This window comes from Podarcis muralis, chromosome 7 (assembly GCF_964188315.1).
Source record: "Podarcis muralis chromosome 7, rPodMur119.hap1.1, whole genome shotgun sequence".
NCBI lineage: Eukaryota > Metazoa > Chordata > Lepidosauria > Squamata > Lacertidae > Podarcis > Podarcis muralis.
The window spans coordinates 74,811,911-74,828,030 of record NC_135661.1 but is presented as its reverse complement, the minus strand read 5'-3'; the positions used below and the strand labels follow the sequence as shown (position 1 = coordinate 74,828,030).

The 16,120-nt window shown below is 39.3% G+C and overlaps 2 long non-coding RNA genes across 2 annotated transcripts; both read left to right on the top strand.

The window, feature by feature from the left end:
• The first annotated feature begins 4,354 nt into the window (after positions 1-4,354).
• Positions 4,355-8,797, top strand: LOC144328603 (uncharacterized). The gene is made up of 5 exons (XR_013393830.1): positions 4,355-4,912; positions 6,154-6,180; positions 7,031-7,048; positions 7,754-7,771; positions 8,778-8,797. It is a non-coding gene; the product is annotated as an uncharacterized LOC144328603 (long non-coding RNA).
• A 4,659-nt stretch (positions 8,798-13,456) lies between these two features.
• On the top strand, positions 13,457-15,356 carry LOC144328602 (uncharacterized). Its single transcript, XR_013393829.1, has 3 exons — positions 13,457-13,483; positions 13,998-14,024; positions 15,329-15,356. It is a non-coding gene; the product is annotated as an uncharacterized LOC144328602 (long non-coding RNA).
• Positions 15,357-16,120: the final 764 nt, after the last annotated feature.

Here is a 16,120-nt window from a genome sequence, read left to right as displayed (position 1 = left end):
ACATCCTTCACTGGGGGAGGGGCTTGTGTTTCCTGCAAGATTTTGCAGATTAGTTCATTGAAGTGTCCCTCACTATTGGCTGATGAGATTTGGGCCACATTACTGCTGTGTGATTGAAATGGTTAAGGCATACTGGCTGCATGACATGGCCCTTATAATTTGCAAAAACAAATATGGAGACCAAAGTATTGTGTGAAGGCATATTACATTATACCAAAAAAAGGGGGGGAAAACAACCTGTTAGGTATCTTATTTTTGATCACTTAGTTAGTGATTCCTGGGTCTAAAAAAGGTTGAACATACCTGATGTAGGTTATGAATGCCAATGCTGCGTTTTCCCTGTTATGGCCATTCACTGCACAAACAACCCAAATATTTCTGGGAAAGAGGTGTTTATGCCAGAAGTGTGCCTGATTTTCTATACTCCCACAAAGATATTAAAGGGTGTTAAAACTAAGGAAACATTGCTTAAAAGAGATGTTGATTGTTTTCATCCTTTTTGATTGAATTGCTCCTTTTTATTTCAGGGTGGTGGTTTACTAGGCGTGAGTATTGCATGTTACTTTTAATTAGACCATCATTGATTGTCACCGGGGGTCAACAGGGGAGGAGTTTACAGTGATGCCTAGGTTTACACCAGATGAAGTATCAAAAGGGCCACAAAGAATAACATATTGCATCATCTGGGGCTTCTGTTGTTGTCTCTCCAGCAACAGGCCACCATTTGAGAAGGGGGATGTGTGTTTTTGTGTGTGTTTATTTATTAAGTATACTGATTATGTTATATTGATTATGTTAAAATGGATTCTTGCTTTCTATTTTAGAATGGCCTGCCAGTGTCTGTTAGTATTAGACATTACTTACCTTTAGTCTTTTTTAACCTTAGCGATATCCAAAAAGTTTCTTTTTCCTTTTTAACAAGAAGAGAAAACCCCACTGCTTGGCTCTTCCTTTTAGAAGTATGAAAATTTGGTTCAGGGCCCTAATCTTTGCAACTAAGTTTAAAAAAGCAAATATATACAGTAATATTTTATATTTTAATTAGGGTTGTACAGTCAGATAGTGTCTCTTATTTCCTAGAGGTGTCCCACAGAAGTAGCTGTTGTGATTTAATTGCCTGTGAAGACCCCCAAAACCACCCCCAAAATAATGTCACAATTGACACAGAATTTAGTTTAAGGTTTTTTGGCATTAATTTTGGCCACAACTTTATTGATTACATCATGTGAGTTGTTGCTTAGGCATTGGTTCCAGACTACCTGAACCTGCACAGTGGCAGGAACAGGACTGACACTGGGCACCACCATGTCAGTAAGGGAAAGCATCCTAGTGGAGCGAGAAGCTGGCTTCGATCTCATAGCTCACCCCAGATGCTCCCAGTAGGACATCCTGTCAATGATGCCTTCTATTGTGGAAATTTGACATAAGCGAGACCTTTATAGAACAGGCAGCAAGTCTACATTTGCCAGTGTGAAATCATCAAAATGTTCACTATATTTATCATTTTCATAAAACATGGACTAACTTATTTCTTTATCTTCTTTAGGGCCTTACTGAGGGACTTACCGGCGGAACTGTGAGTATTGGAAATCCTCTATGTAATGCCTTAATGATCCACAACATCTTTCACTCAGGGAGAGGCTTGTGTTTCCTGCAAGATTTTGCAGATTAGTTCATTGAAGTGTCCCTCACTATTGGCTGATGAGATTTGGGCCACATTACTGCTGTGTGATTGAAATGGTTAAGGCATACTGGCTGCATGACATGGCCCTTATAATTTGCAAAAACAAATATGGAGACCAAAGTATTGTGTGAAGGCATATTACATTATACCAAAAAAAAGGGGGGGGAAACAACCTGTTAGGTATCTTATTTTTGATCACCTAGTTAGTGATTCCTGGGTCTAAAAAAGGTTGAAGATACCTGATGTAGGTTATGAATGCCAATGCTGCGTTTTCCCTACTTTGGCCATTCACTGCACAAAGTAACCAAATACTTCTGGGAAAGAGATGCTTATGCCAGAAGTGTGCCTGATTTTCTATACTCCCACAAAGATATTAAAGGGCATTAAAACTAAAGAAACATTGCTTAAAAGAGATGTTGATTGTCTAAAAAATTATTTTCTCCTTTCTGTTTCAGGGTGGTGCTGGAGGAGAGGTGAGTATTGCATATTACTTTTAAATGGAGCATCATTAATTATCACTGTGGGTCAACAGGGGAGGAGAGGTATAGCCATCATCTGCATACCGTGATCAGACTTCTTGTTGTATTCAAAGAGAGTCTGAATTATACGTCATATGTAATCTGCCTGTATGTTCATAGATGGAAGTTTGACATTGGCTTCAAAGTTTTGCATACAGTTATAATGATGCCTAGGTTTACACTAGATGAAGTATCAACAGGGCCACAAAGAATAACAGACTGCATCATCTGGGGCTTCTGCAGTGGTCTGTCCAGCAACAGGCCACCATTTGAAGAGTAGGAAGTCCAGGCAATGATGCTGTCTAAATTGTGAAGACATTCAACGTAGGGATGACATATATAGAACAGACAGGAATGCTCTATTACTGTACACAAAAACAAAAAAAACTATTATGTGTGTTATATTTGGTTGCCTTGCTAAGAAGTGTCCCTCAGTTCCTAGATGTGTTTTGCACATGACTGAAGAGATCTACAGAGCCATACTAGGGCTCCATTGAAGGCAAGGGTATTTAATTGCAATGTACGTAGTACAAATCTAGCCACTCCAGACTGACTTTGATGTGTTCAACTATTCTTAAGTTGTATCAGAGACATTGTTCTCTGTAATGCTGGAGAGTTTTGAATATGATTGTATTATGTCCAGATGAACTTCCACGTTCTCACAGAGATATTTTGATAAGACAGTTGTCTTTACACAAATGAACAGAGCATGGGAAACAAGCAAGACCAATTACAGCTTTTAATTCAGCTTGGCAAAAGTGACCTAGCAGGCAGTACTGGACCCTGGCAGGATAAGGCTCATGACTGGAATGTATGAACTGAGTGGTATATACTGTTTAAAGGGAATAGACCAAACAGGAATGGAGAAGGAGTAGCATTATATGTAAAGGATGTGTACACTTCTGAAGAAATCCATGACCTGAAGCATGGAAAGCAGACTGAGAGGATATGGGTAAAACTGTAGGAGAGAGAGACACAACAGTGACCGTACTGTGAGGGTCCACATTTACCAGTGAGAAATTATCAAAATGTTCACTATATTTTTCATTCTTGTTTTCAGAAAATAATGGAATAATTGCTTTCTTTATCTTTTTTAGAACCGTTGGGGAGCAGTGGTAAGTACTGGAAATCCTCTATGCAATGTAATAATCTTTCGCTGGGGCTTGTCTTTACTGCAAGATTTTGCAGCTCGTTTCATTGATGTGTTCACTAGCAATGTCTTATTATGTTGATGAGTTAAATAGTAAATTCATGCTGATTGAAAGAGAAAAGTGGCAAAACCTTTAAGATTTAATTGTGCACAACTATTCATATGTTGTGCACAACATGTTTTCACGAAACGATGTTTTCACTGTTTTCTATTTTAGGGCGTGCCTGGACTTTCTGTAATTGTATTGAATTACTTGGACATGAATTAACTTTAGGGAGATCAGAAAGAGGTGTAGTGGCGCAGTGGTCGCCGCCCCCCACACCTGCACCTCTTTCCCCGGCTTGGACTGTCCTCTTTTTTTGCTCTTTAAGATATGGCAACCCTAATTCTGAATACATTCCTTTAGTCTTAAATAGCACACTTCCCCATATACCTCATAGGTTACCATTTCTGTACATGATATCAAAGAGAGACTTAAAGAAGCTTTTGTGATTTCCGATGATGTCCAATATATAAAAAGGTGACTGGGCTTACAAATGCTCTCAGGAGCTATGTTCCCCTTCATTCTGGAGAGCCATAGATATATTAGTGTTGGGAAGTTTGCCCAGTTTTGCTTCTTTTTGTCCCAAATGATGTTTTCACATAACTTACTCCTTTTGTGTTTTAGAACTTGCCTGTCCCAACTGACGTACTTGTAAGTTCTCTATATTACTAACCTTTGGGCAATGATTATCCATGTGCTTTATAAGCTCATTAAGACCAGTGCTTTAAAAGCACTTGGATGTCTTTTAAATATATGGTGTAGATGTGATCCAGTACTGTATTTTCTATGTTATGACTACAGACCCCCCAAGTGTCAGGGACGTCCCTGATTTAGAGAAGCCATACCGGTTTCTGATTTTATCCCAGAATGTCCTACTTTTCTTTAGGACATCCCTATTTTCATTGGATCATTGTTGGAGGGTGTGGAGACATCCGACCCCTGAGCCGTCTGAAGGCAATCCTGTAGAGGGATTTTTTCTTTATGTTTCATGTTTTTAATATATGTTGGAAGCCACCCAGAATGGCTGGGCAACCCAGTACGATGTGTGGGGTATAAATAGTAAAATTATCATTATAGAATGAGACATCCTTATTTTCATTGAAGAAATGTTGGAGGGTATGCGGCTATTGCCTGAAAGAACTATGCAAGCACTGCTATGCAGGGTTCTGCCTGAACTATGCTGGCCTGATTACAGTCCGATTAGGATACTGTGAATATCTACTGAGGAAACACCTTGCTTTGCAGAGTGATTGCCTACTATTCCCATTTACATTAACCTCAGAGGAACTGAGCCCTTATGCTGCATATTTAGAAACTGGTTTTATGTTTTCATTGTGCATTTTATTATATTTTGTATATTTTTATGATAACACTGTATGCCACACTAGGTACTTTTACTAAAGGAAGGGGGATGTGTGTTTTTGTGTGTGTTTATTTATTAATTATACTGATTATGTTATATTGATTATGTTAAAATGGATTCTTGCTTTCTATTTTAGAATGGCCTGCCAGTGTCTGTGAGTATTAGACATTACTTACCTTTAGTCTTATTTAACCTTAGCGATATCCAAAAAGTTTCTTTTTCCTTTTTAACTAAAAGAGAAAAACACCACTGCTTGGCTCTTCCTTTTAGAAGTATGAAAATTTTAAAAGTATGAAGATTAGCGTTCAGGGCCCTAATCTTTGCAACTACGTTAAAAAAAGCAAATATATAATATTTTATATGTTAATTAGGGTTGTACAGTCAGAAAGTGTCCCTTATTTCCTAGAGATGTCCCACAGAAGTAGCTGTCGTGATTTAATTGCCTATGAAGACCCCCAAAATAATGCCACAATTGACACAGAATTTAGTTTAAGGTTTTTTTGGCATTAATTTTGGCCACAACTTTATTGATTACATCATGTGAGTGGTTGCTTAGGCATTGGTTCCAGACTACCTGAACCTGCACGGTGGCAGGAACAGGACTGACACTGGGCACCACCATATGTCAGTAAGGGAAAGCATCCTAGGGGAGCGAGAAGCTGGCTTCAATCTCACAGCTCACCCCAGATGCTCCCAGGGGTTCTGGCATGGCCCTAGCCCTTGACAGTGTTCGGATAAAAGCAAGGCGAGCCCCTGGATTCCTTTAACAAAATTCTCTAGCAGAAGTGATGGAGGGGCAGGCACAGCCAACCACTTCCCCTCCACAAAACATTGAACCAATGCCCAACCGCCAACCTTACAAAGTTGTAACAATTTGCTACACGGTAGGCAAAAACCAAATGGCAACAGCCAATCAGCAAAATGGCAAAATTCCTACTGGGCCCCTGCTTCAAAACAGATTACCCCTAGACAGGCATAGCAAGGCCAAAGACAGCCCTAAATATAGGGTGGGAGGGCGGGTGATCCGATGCACATTGCAGGAAAGAGAAAGCTCCCAGCAATGTGCAGCAGCTTAAATAGCCCCTCGGTAGCCAATAGATGACCCAACAGGCCAAATTTCTACCCCAGCAACCGAGACGCAACCAAGGGGGTTGTTGTGGCTATCCAAACGGTCCTGCCACATAACAAGAGGCAGTTTAGGTGATCTCACCGCAACACGTGCCCTCCATGATGGAGGACACAATTTGTGCACAACTATTCACAAATGCTCTCAGGAGCTATGTTCCCCTTCATTCTGGAGAGCCAAAGATATATTAGTTTTGGGAAGTTTGTCCAGTTTTGCTTCTTTATGTTCCAAATGATGTTTTCACATAACTTACTGCTTTTGTGTTTTAGAACTTGCCTGTCCCAACTGACGTACTTGTAAGTTCTCTATATTACTAACCTTTGGGCAACTTGGAATGTCTTTTAAATATATGGTGTAGTTGTGATCCAGTACTGTATTTTCTATGTTATGACTACAGACCCCCCAAGTGTAATGATTTTCTAGGGACGTCCCTGATTTAGAGAAGCCAAACCTGTTTCTGATTTTATCCCGGAATATCCCACTTTTTTAAGGACATCCTTATTTCATTAGACCAGTGTTGGAGGGTGTGGAGACATCCGACCCCTGAGCCGTCTGAAGGCAATCCTGTAGAGGGATTTTTTCTTTATGTTTCATGTTTCTAATATATGTTGGAAGCCTCCCAGAATGGCTGAGTAACCCAGTACGATGTGTGGGATATAAATAGTAAAATTATCGTTATGGAATGAGACATCCTTATTTTCATTGAAGAAATGTTGGAGGGTATGCGGCTATTGCCTGAAAGAACTATGCAAGCACTCCTATATTAATTGTGATCATGCAGTTGAGAAGTATCGCTTAGTTCATAGCAGGGTTCTGCCTGAACTATGCTGGCCTGATTACAGTCCGATTAGGATACTGTGAATATCTACTGAGGAAACACCTTGCTTTGCAGAGTGATTGCCTACTATTCCCATTTACATTAACCTCAGAGGAACTGAGCCCTTATGCTGCATATTTAGAAACTGGTTTTATGTTTTCATTGTGCATTTTATTATATTTTGTATATTTTTATGATAACACTGTATGCCACACTAGGTACTTTTACTAAAGGAAGGGGGATGTGTGTTTTTGTGTGTGTTTATTTATTAATTATACTGATTATGTTATATTGATTATGTTAAAATGGATTCTTGCTTTCTATTTTAGAATGGCCTGCCAGTGTCTGTGAGTATTAGACATTACTTACCTTTAGTCTTATTTAACATTAGCGATATCCAAAAAGTTTCTTTTTCCTTTTTAACTAAAAGAGAAAAACACCACAGCTTGGCTCTTCCTTTTAGAAGTATGAAAATTTGGTTCAGGGCCCTAATCTTTGCAACTGCTTTTAGTAATCAAACATGTTATACCATATTTTTCCATGTATAAGACAAACTTTTTTGCCCCAAAAATGAGGTTCAAAATTTAGGGTTGTCTTATACACAGGTAGTGCCAAGGGGGGACGGGCAAATGGTTTTTTGGCGCGAGCCCGAGATTGTAAGTGGAGATTGTAAGCAATGCGAGGGGTTGTGTGCTGCATTCTGTCGGGTGAACAATTTTTGGCATCCCCCCAAAATAATCCTTCCCAAAAGCTCAATCTCCACCTATTTTCTAAATTTTGAGGCCCCCAAGATAGGCGGCGTCTTATAGACGGAAAAATACGGTATATTAATTGTGATCATGAAGTCGAGAAGTATCCCTTAGTTCATAACAGTGTCCCACAGAAGTGGCTGTTGTGATTTAACTGTGCTCAACTATTCATATGTGCTTTCAGGAGCTTTGTTTCCCTTAAATCTGGAGATCTGTAGATATAGTAGTGTTGGGAAGCATGCCCAGATTTGCTTATTTTGTCTCAAATGATGTTTTCACAAAACACACTGTTTTCTATTTTAGGGCCTGCCTGTACTTTCTGTAAGTATTGTATTACTTTTCTTGGACATCCATTAACTTTAGGGAGATTTGAAAAGCTAACCCCCCCCCCCCCAAAAAAAACAGGGACCACTTCCTTGCTCTTAATCCTGGTGCTTCAGAGACAAATGATTGAAGTGATATGCTATTTGATACATATTATTGATAGATTGATAACTGTGTCTGTATTATGGGTAACAATGAGACTTTTTCAGTATAATGTAAGCAGATACTGCTACCTCCAGGAACTGCAGTTGCCAAAGCAGGGTGCAGGCTAGGATTTGGTTCCTGATAGGCCATGGGGGCTTATGGCCCCATGGTCCAGCAGAAAAAGCTCTGAAGGTTGAGTTCCCTACCCCAGTGAAGACTCTGCCATCTAGGAATGCCGCACCATTCAGCTTTACTCACTTGGCAAAAAGTAAATAAATAAGGGGTGGAGGGTTTTTTTTTGGGGGGGGGACTTTGGCAACCCCACCTTGGGAGAGTGTTTGGAGGTGCAGGGAGAATGTCTGTTGATTATACACGATTTTAGCTTTATGAGTTGTCCCTAGAACATTACCCTCATGTATGTTGGCAGTTGAATGTGCAGTGGTACCTCGGGTTACAGACGCTTCAGTTTACAGACGTTTCAGGTTACAGACTCCGCTAACCCAGAAATAGTACCTTTGCTTCAGGATGAGAACAGGAATCGTGCAGCGGCAGCGGGAGGCCCCATTAGCTAAAGTGGTGCTTCAGGTTAAAAAACAGTTTCAGGTTAAGAACGGACCTCCAGAACGAATTAAGTTCTTAACCAGAGGTACCACTGTGATATAGAGATTGAACAGAAACAGAAGCAAATATAATGTATTTCTCCTGTAATATACTCAGTAACGGGATGTGAATAGAAATAAATAACAATTTGATCTTTTCTGTATTTTCTTTGAATATATTTGATGACAAAATATATGAAAAACAAAAAAGCAAAAAACTAAAAAAACCACCATTGTTTCCCTTTGTAAAATAACAACAGAGGAAGAAGAGATCTCCAGTAAGTATCCAGTATTTATTGTGACTTTTCAATTGAAATTTTTATTTATTTTTTAACATTTAGTTGTGTTGTAGTTTCCTGATTGATGACACAAAAAGCCCCTGAATCGGTAGAATTTATTCTGGGCTCAGTCGTTATACTGCTATGGGGTGGGGGGTTAAGGGGCATTGGGAGCCTGTCCTTCTCTTTGGGATTTTTTTACACTGGAAATGAAAATCAATATTTTGAATGGAGGCTAGAAAAAAATTCTAGTTATTTCCTGAATGAGACTTTTCAAACGTTATGCCCCTCTGCTATCCTTTTGTCCCTGTGAGTTGGTTTGTCTGGTATCCTCTCCTTTGGGAAAATGAGGATCTGAGAGAAACCAGAAGGGACATATTTGGCCATCCCCAGCCTGATGGCAACTGTGAAGCACATCTAACTGAAGCACTTGGGATCCATCCTAAAACAGGTGCCTCAGGATGGCTAAGAAGTAAGTAAGAAGAGTAGTCATTGAAACCAAGAAAGCATACGAAGCAACACCCCTGCAAACTGCCAGCAATGACAGACATGGGAGAAATATCACTTATCTAGTAGTGAAATGTACACTTAAACTTTGTTGTGTTTAGCTGATGCCCAAGAGATGGAACTCTTCCGTGACTGAGTTCCATAACTTGAGCACAGCCACCAAGAAGACCCTATCATGCATGCTCACCAAGCACACCACAGTTGGTGATGCATATTCACATGTCTTCCTGTGTGCTCCACCCCAAATAAGACCACTCAGTACAGGGCCTGAACTCTTTCTCTCTGTATTTGCTTGGGGGAGCTGATCTTCTTGGCACCCACTTTTCCTTCTGTTCAGAACATTGTTGTAGTTTGTAGTGGAAGTGAAAATCCAGAAGGTTTCTTAGGAAACATATGGGAGCAGGATCTGGCTGGCAAATAGTATACCCCAATGATTTTTCTGAAAAGGGTTTTCAGATTTTCCGCATTATGCCCCACCTCCACTATTTCCTTCTCTTTGCAATTTGGTCGGCCTCCTCTCCTTTGTTATGGAATTGCTCGGTAAAGAAAAATGACTAATATGGAGGCAGCTGTGATGCACATGAGACTGAATCAGTTCAGATCGCTTTTCCTTTCTCTTCTGATGTTTCCTTGATGAATAGGGGAATCCTTGCCTTAGGACCTAAATATGTGTTACATGACATTTCCACATGTTAAGCAGTTAAGAGAACATGACAGACTAACAAGTTGAATTTCCTTTTCAATTTAGCTTCTGAGTACAGTTGGCGTGAGTATTAAGAAATCTTCATACCCTAAGATTTGTAGTGGGAGGGAGAAGGTCTTCTGTTGCTCATAGGATGATCCCACTGGGGGAGAAATTCACTACGCTATAATGTTTTCCATTTGTGAAAGGCAGTCATTATTACTCAATGAAGTTTGAATTCCAAACCAAGGAATTATAAAACTTAGCCTCATCAATAACTTATATCATCCTACTGGCTGGCTACCAGTATAGCAGAATGTCCAAGCAATTCCATGAAAATATTTTCACATTTTACATAAGTTACTTTTTGTTGTTGTTTTACACATTTTCCACTATTACTTTGCCTTTGCACGTTAGACTGTCTGCTCTTCTTTATCTGCTCTTCTAACCCTTGTTTGCCTGTAAATTCTTTAGTTTGCCTGTAAACTCTCATTTTCCCACACGAAGTGGGAGAATCCCTGCCTGAAGATAAAACTGTGTTATGTGGTGGCTGGAGCTCCCATCATGCAGTTTGCTAATCAGTTCAATTTGTTGTTCAGTTTAGAACCTTGGTTTGTCTGATGTAGTGGACATGAGTATTATGGCACTTTTGTGTACTTATTGTATGATCTGGAGTGGGATACTGGGAGGGAGGGCTTTTCTGCCTCAAAATATGATATCACTGCCAGGGAAGAAAACGATGAACAATCTGTTCTCCAGTTCTAATCAGTTTGCTACAGAAGGAACCGTTGTTTTGCTGAGTTTTCTCTTCTCTTCATAGTAGTGTTCGATCCCTGTGTGCGTTAGATTCAGTCTACATTTCCAGAAATAATAAATTGAAAAGTTTGTGCAAAAGCAACAAGTTTGATCACATTTTTTCTTAGAGGTTCAGGCAAGTATGGAATAACTCAGGAAATAAAATTGGCTAAAATGAAGACATGTGAGACTGCCTTTAGATCCGTTTGCTTATTTATTCTGATCTTTCCCTCAGGAAAAGAGGGAATCCCTGCCTGAGGATGAAACTATGTGCCATGTGCCATTTCATTGTCTATATCTCCCACCATGCCATTTTCCACTGTAGGCTTTGAAACATCAAATATTCATATAGCATCCTTTCATGCTATGATATGATCCTCAATATGGGCAAGAACTAGAAAGAGAAACAAAACAGGAGGCCCCTGCAAGTCTCCCTTCTCCAATTTCTGTATCTTTAAACAGGACTTTGGCCAGGATACCTTTACATAGAGTTCTGCGTACTCATGGCTCCTCAGAAAAGACAATTGTCCTCTGTAAAGTAGCACAAATTATAAGGTTTCCAAATAACTTGTCTAATAAATTCAATTTGCTTTTCTATTTAGAGCCTTGGTTTGGAAAACACGTTGAAAGTGAGTATTGTGAAACCTTTGTGTGATTACTATATGGTCTGTAGTATTAATATGAGAGGAAGGGAGGGAAGGAAGGAGGAATTTCCAAGAAAGGTCATACAAAGGAAATTGGCAAACATGTGAGACTGGACCAGTTTCTGTTGCTTTGCCTTTATATTCTGATCTTTGGCACATAAAATGGTAGAATTCCTGCTTGAGGAGTTAACTATGTGTTAGGTGGCACACCTGGGACTGGATCTCCCACCATACCATTTGATAATCAGTTCAATTTGCTTTTCAGTTTAGGGGCTTGATGTGAATGCAGCCATGAATGTATTGTGATTCTTGAGTGTGTATCCTATATGATTTATAGCAGGAAAGTGGAAAGGAGATGGGGAGGAAAGGAAAAGTTATTCTGTGTCACAATATATAACTTCATCTAGGGAAGAATTCACAGAGCTAAAATGCTTGCCATTTCCAAAGCCAGGAATTTATTTTTTAAGCATTCAGATATAATCTGCTGCCCCTTGCAGGTCTCCTTTTTTACACTTCTGTTTCCTTAAATCCTGGACCTTGGCCAGGCATGAATGTCTAATAAATTCAATTTTCTTTTCTATTTAGAGCCTTGATTTGCAAAAGACGTTGCAAGTGAGTATTGTGAAACCTTTGTGTGATTGCTATATGGTTTGCAGTAGTAAAATGGGAGAAAGAAAGGGAAGGAAGGAGGAACTCTTCTGATGATCCAAGGCATGGAAGAACTCGTTAGGCTGTAAGGCTTGCCATTTGGTTGGCAACTAATGTTATTTGCCAGACCCATCCAGGGTCTAAAACTGCCTTAGTTCTGCACTCTCACAGCCTGGGCTCAGTCTCCATATCTTTGTCTTGGGCAGCGGATCTCCTTGTCATCATCTTCTGTTCAGAAAATTGTTCTACTGGAAATAAGAATTTTGGGTTGTTGTTTTTTAATATAAAGGCTTTTAGGAAAGGTCTGCAAGCAGGAGCAGGCTGGCAACTAGTATAGCAGAACTCTCAAGCAAGTTCATAAAATTACGGTATTTCCACATTTTCCATCTATGCCCCATCTCCACTATGACTTTGTCTTTTCAAGTTGGACAGTCTACTCTTCTAACCTTAATGAATAGGAGACTGAATTCCACACCAAATGTATCAGCCTGACTGTTAGAGAGGGACCCTCCTTTTGGGAAGATACGGAATTATTCACGAAAGGAAATTGGCTAAAATGAAGGCAGCTGTGCAACACATGAGACTGAATCAGTTTCCGTTGGTTGCCTTTATATTTTGTTCTTTGCCACATGAAATGGTAGAATTCCTGCTTGAGGATGAAACTATGTGTTATGTATTGTGATTCTTGAGCGGGTTTCCTATATGATTTGTAGTGGGAAAGTGGAAGGGAGTTCGGGGTGGGGAGAGGAAAAGTTATTCTCTGTTACAATATATAACCTCATGCTGGGAAGAATTCACAGAGCTAAAATGCTTGCCCTTTCCTAAAGCAATGATTTCTTTTAGGCATTCAGATATAATCTGCTGCCCCCCCCCCCCCCCCGCAGGTCTCATTTTTTACATTTCTGTATCCTTAAATACTGAACTTTGGCCAGACACTAATATCTAATAAATTCAATTTGCTTTTCTATTTAGAGCCTTGGTCTGTCAGACAAGCTGCAAGTGAGTATTGCGAAAGCTTAGTGTGTTTACGATACGGTTTGTTGCAGTAAAATGGGAGGAAGAGAGAGAAGGAAGGAGGAACTCTTCTGTGACTCAGTGGAGACCCAAACCATGGAAGAACTCATTAGGCGATAATGTTTGCCATTTGGCTGGCAACTAATATTATTTGCCAGCCCTCTTTTCCAGAATGTATGTAATGATTCAAGGAGGGAAATGGGCTAAAATCCTGGACTTTTGGCTAAACATTCTCTCAAACAGAGGACACTTTTACACAGTGGACTGTGTGCTGATGGTTCTTCAGAATAAACAATTGTCCTCTGTCAAGTATTGCAAAATATATGTCGTGCAAAGAACATGAAAGCCTAATATGTTCAATTTGCTTTTCTCTGTAGGTTGTAGATCAATTGTTGAAAGTGAGTATTGTGAAAGTTTTCTATGGTTATTCTATGGTTTGTAGTGAGAAAGTTCCATTTATTTCCTTTTAGCGTGCTGTTGTGAAAGTGAATGTTTGCATTGTGAACCATTGTTTTGTCTACGTAGTCCATAATGGGAAAGTGGAAGGAAGGCAGGGAAGAAAAGAGTAGGTCCCCCCCCCCCAAAAAAAATAGAATCCGACTCAGGGAAGAACAAACAGATTGCCCTTTTTTTAAGGTAGGCATTTGTGAAGAGCATTTGATTATCATTTGCTGCCCCCCTACATTCATTGCTACCATTAAGGAAAGGAAAGCTGGGGTGTCTCATTGTAGATCTCCCCAAGCAGTGTTTCATATGTATCTGGACTTTGATTAATCTCCCTTTATATAGAGAGCACTTTTAAATAGCTGACAACCCTTCAAAGTAGATGACTTTCCTCTGTATAGGTGGGCACCTGGCATAGTGTTAAGAGTACATAAAAGCCCAAGTAATTCCATTTGCTTTTCAATTTAGGATCCTGAGGTGCATTCGACACTGGAAGTGAGTATTTTGAAGTCTTTGGGTATTACCTATATGGTCTGTTTTGTTTGAACCTCCCCCTGCAAAATGCAATTCTAGGTCCATCCAGGGTGTAAAAATGCCTTTCTAAATCCCTGCAGCCTAGGCTCCGTCTATATAGCTTTGTTTTGGAGAGCTGATTTCTCTTTTGTTCAGAAAATAGTTTTATCTTGAAAATAAGAATCTGGGCTTTTAACAGAGGCTTTTAAGGAAAGCTCTGCAAGCAGGAGTTGGCTGGCAACAGTATAGCCGAACTTCCAAGCAATATCATGAAAATATTTTCAGATTTTCCTTGTATGCTCCAACTCCACTATTATTTTTTGGCCTTGCCAAACTACACAAACACCTTAAAAGCTCAACCCAGAATTCAGATATATCAAAACTAAAAACACCAATCTCTTCAGAACGCCATGGTTTTTAATATGATATGTTGTATGATGTACTTACTTTAGAGTTTAATTTAATTTACAAATTCTAAAATTTCAAAAAGTGATTAAAATTATTATGATTATAAATTTCAAAAAATGTATTTATTTAATATTTCTAAGAGCTGCTTGCAAACTTTCATCTTGGGATCTCAATGGGATCATATATATATGATCAAAAACAAAAGAAGAAAAGGCACACTAGCCTGGGAACTTCCTCTCTGCCCAAGAACATTAGAGGCCACACCTCCTCAACAGTATTTATAGGAACTCAAACACTGAGATCCTGCTCTGTTCCAGTAACAAGAAGCCGAAAGCACCAGCCTGAAGATGACGAGTGAGACCTCGTCGAAACGTCGCCTAGACACCCCAACTTTTACACGGGAAGACACCCGAGGACACCAAAACCTGCATTCCTGTACCCGTGAAAATCTACGAAAGCATATATATATATATATATATATATATATATATATATATATGTATGTGTGTGTGTGTACACACACACACATATATTGTACATACATCTCCACCTTATGGGGTTCTATTTAGGATAAATGGGCCTTCTTGGAGTAAAATATAACAGAATAAACAAGACCTCAAACTATAATAGCAGTTACTTTAGGAATTTCTTTTAAAAGTTTTTCATGTAAAAGATATCTAAAAAGCTAGTCAGGCTTTTCTTTTAAAAATGTGTTCCAAAGCCGAGTTATAGATTGCTGTGGCGTGATGGAATTAACGCTTTGAAAGAATTCTTGTTAGTACTTGATATGTATTGACCCAACTATGTGTTATGTGTCATATCTGTGACTGGATCTCCCATACCATTTGCTAATCAGTTCAATCTGCTTTTCAATTTAGCGTGCTGATGCGAATGGAGCCTTGGCAGTGAGTATTGAGATATTTTTGTTTTCTTTTTAGTGGGAAAGTGGAGTTGTGGAAGAAAGGAAAAGTTACTCTCTGTCACAATATAACCTCAGCCAGGGAAAAATTCACAGAGCTAAAATGCCTTGCCTTTCCAAAGGCGGGAATTTTGAACGATTATATTTTAGATATAATCTGCTGCGCCCTGTATCCTTAAACTGGAATTTGGGCACATATTCTCTCAGAGGGCACTTTTATATAGTGGACTGTGTACTGATGGTTCTTCAGAATAAACAACTGTGCTCCGTCAAGTGTTGCAGATTATAAGGGGCACAAACAACATGAAAGCCTAACAAGTTTTATTTGTTTTTCACTGTAGAATGTGCAAAGTTTATTGAGCGTGAGTATTGTGAAACCTTTAAATGATTATTATATTGTATGTAGTGTGAAAATGGAAAGCAGGAAGGGAAGGAAGGAGGTGGTCAGAGGATGATCCCAGCAAGGGAAGAACTCATTGGGCTATAATGTTTGCCATTTGTTACAGGCAGCCAAGTTTTGATACCCAAGCAGAGAATTATAAAATTTAGCACAAAAACATAGGAAGTTCAACTTGTGATTTCCATTTAGTTCTTGTCTTTTTCAAAATATGATCCAAGCCAGGGAAGAACAGACAGAGTTAATATGATTGCCCTTTTTTAAAGGTAGGCATTTGTGAAGAGCATTTAATTATCATTTGCTGCTTCCCTACATTCATTGCTGACATGAAGGAAATAAAAGCTGGGATGTCTT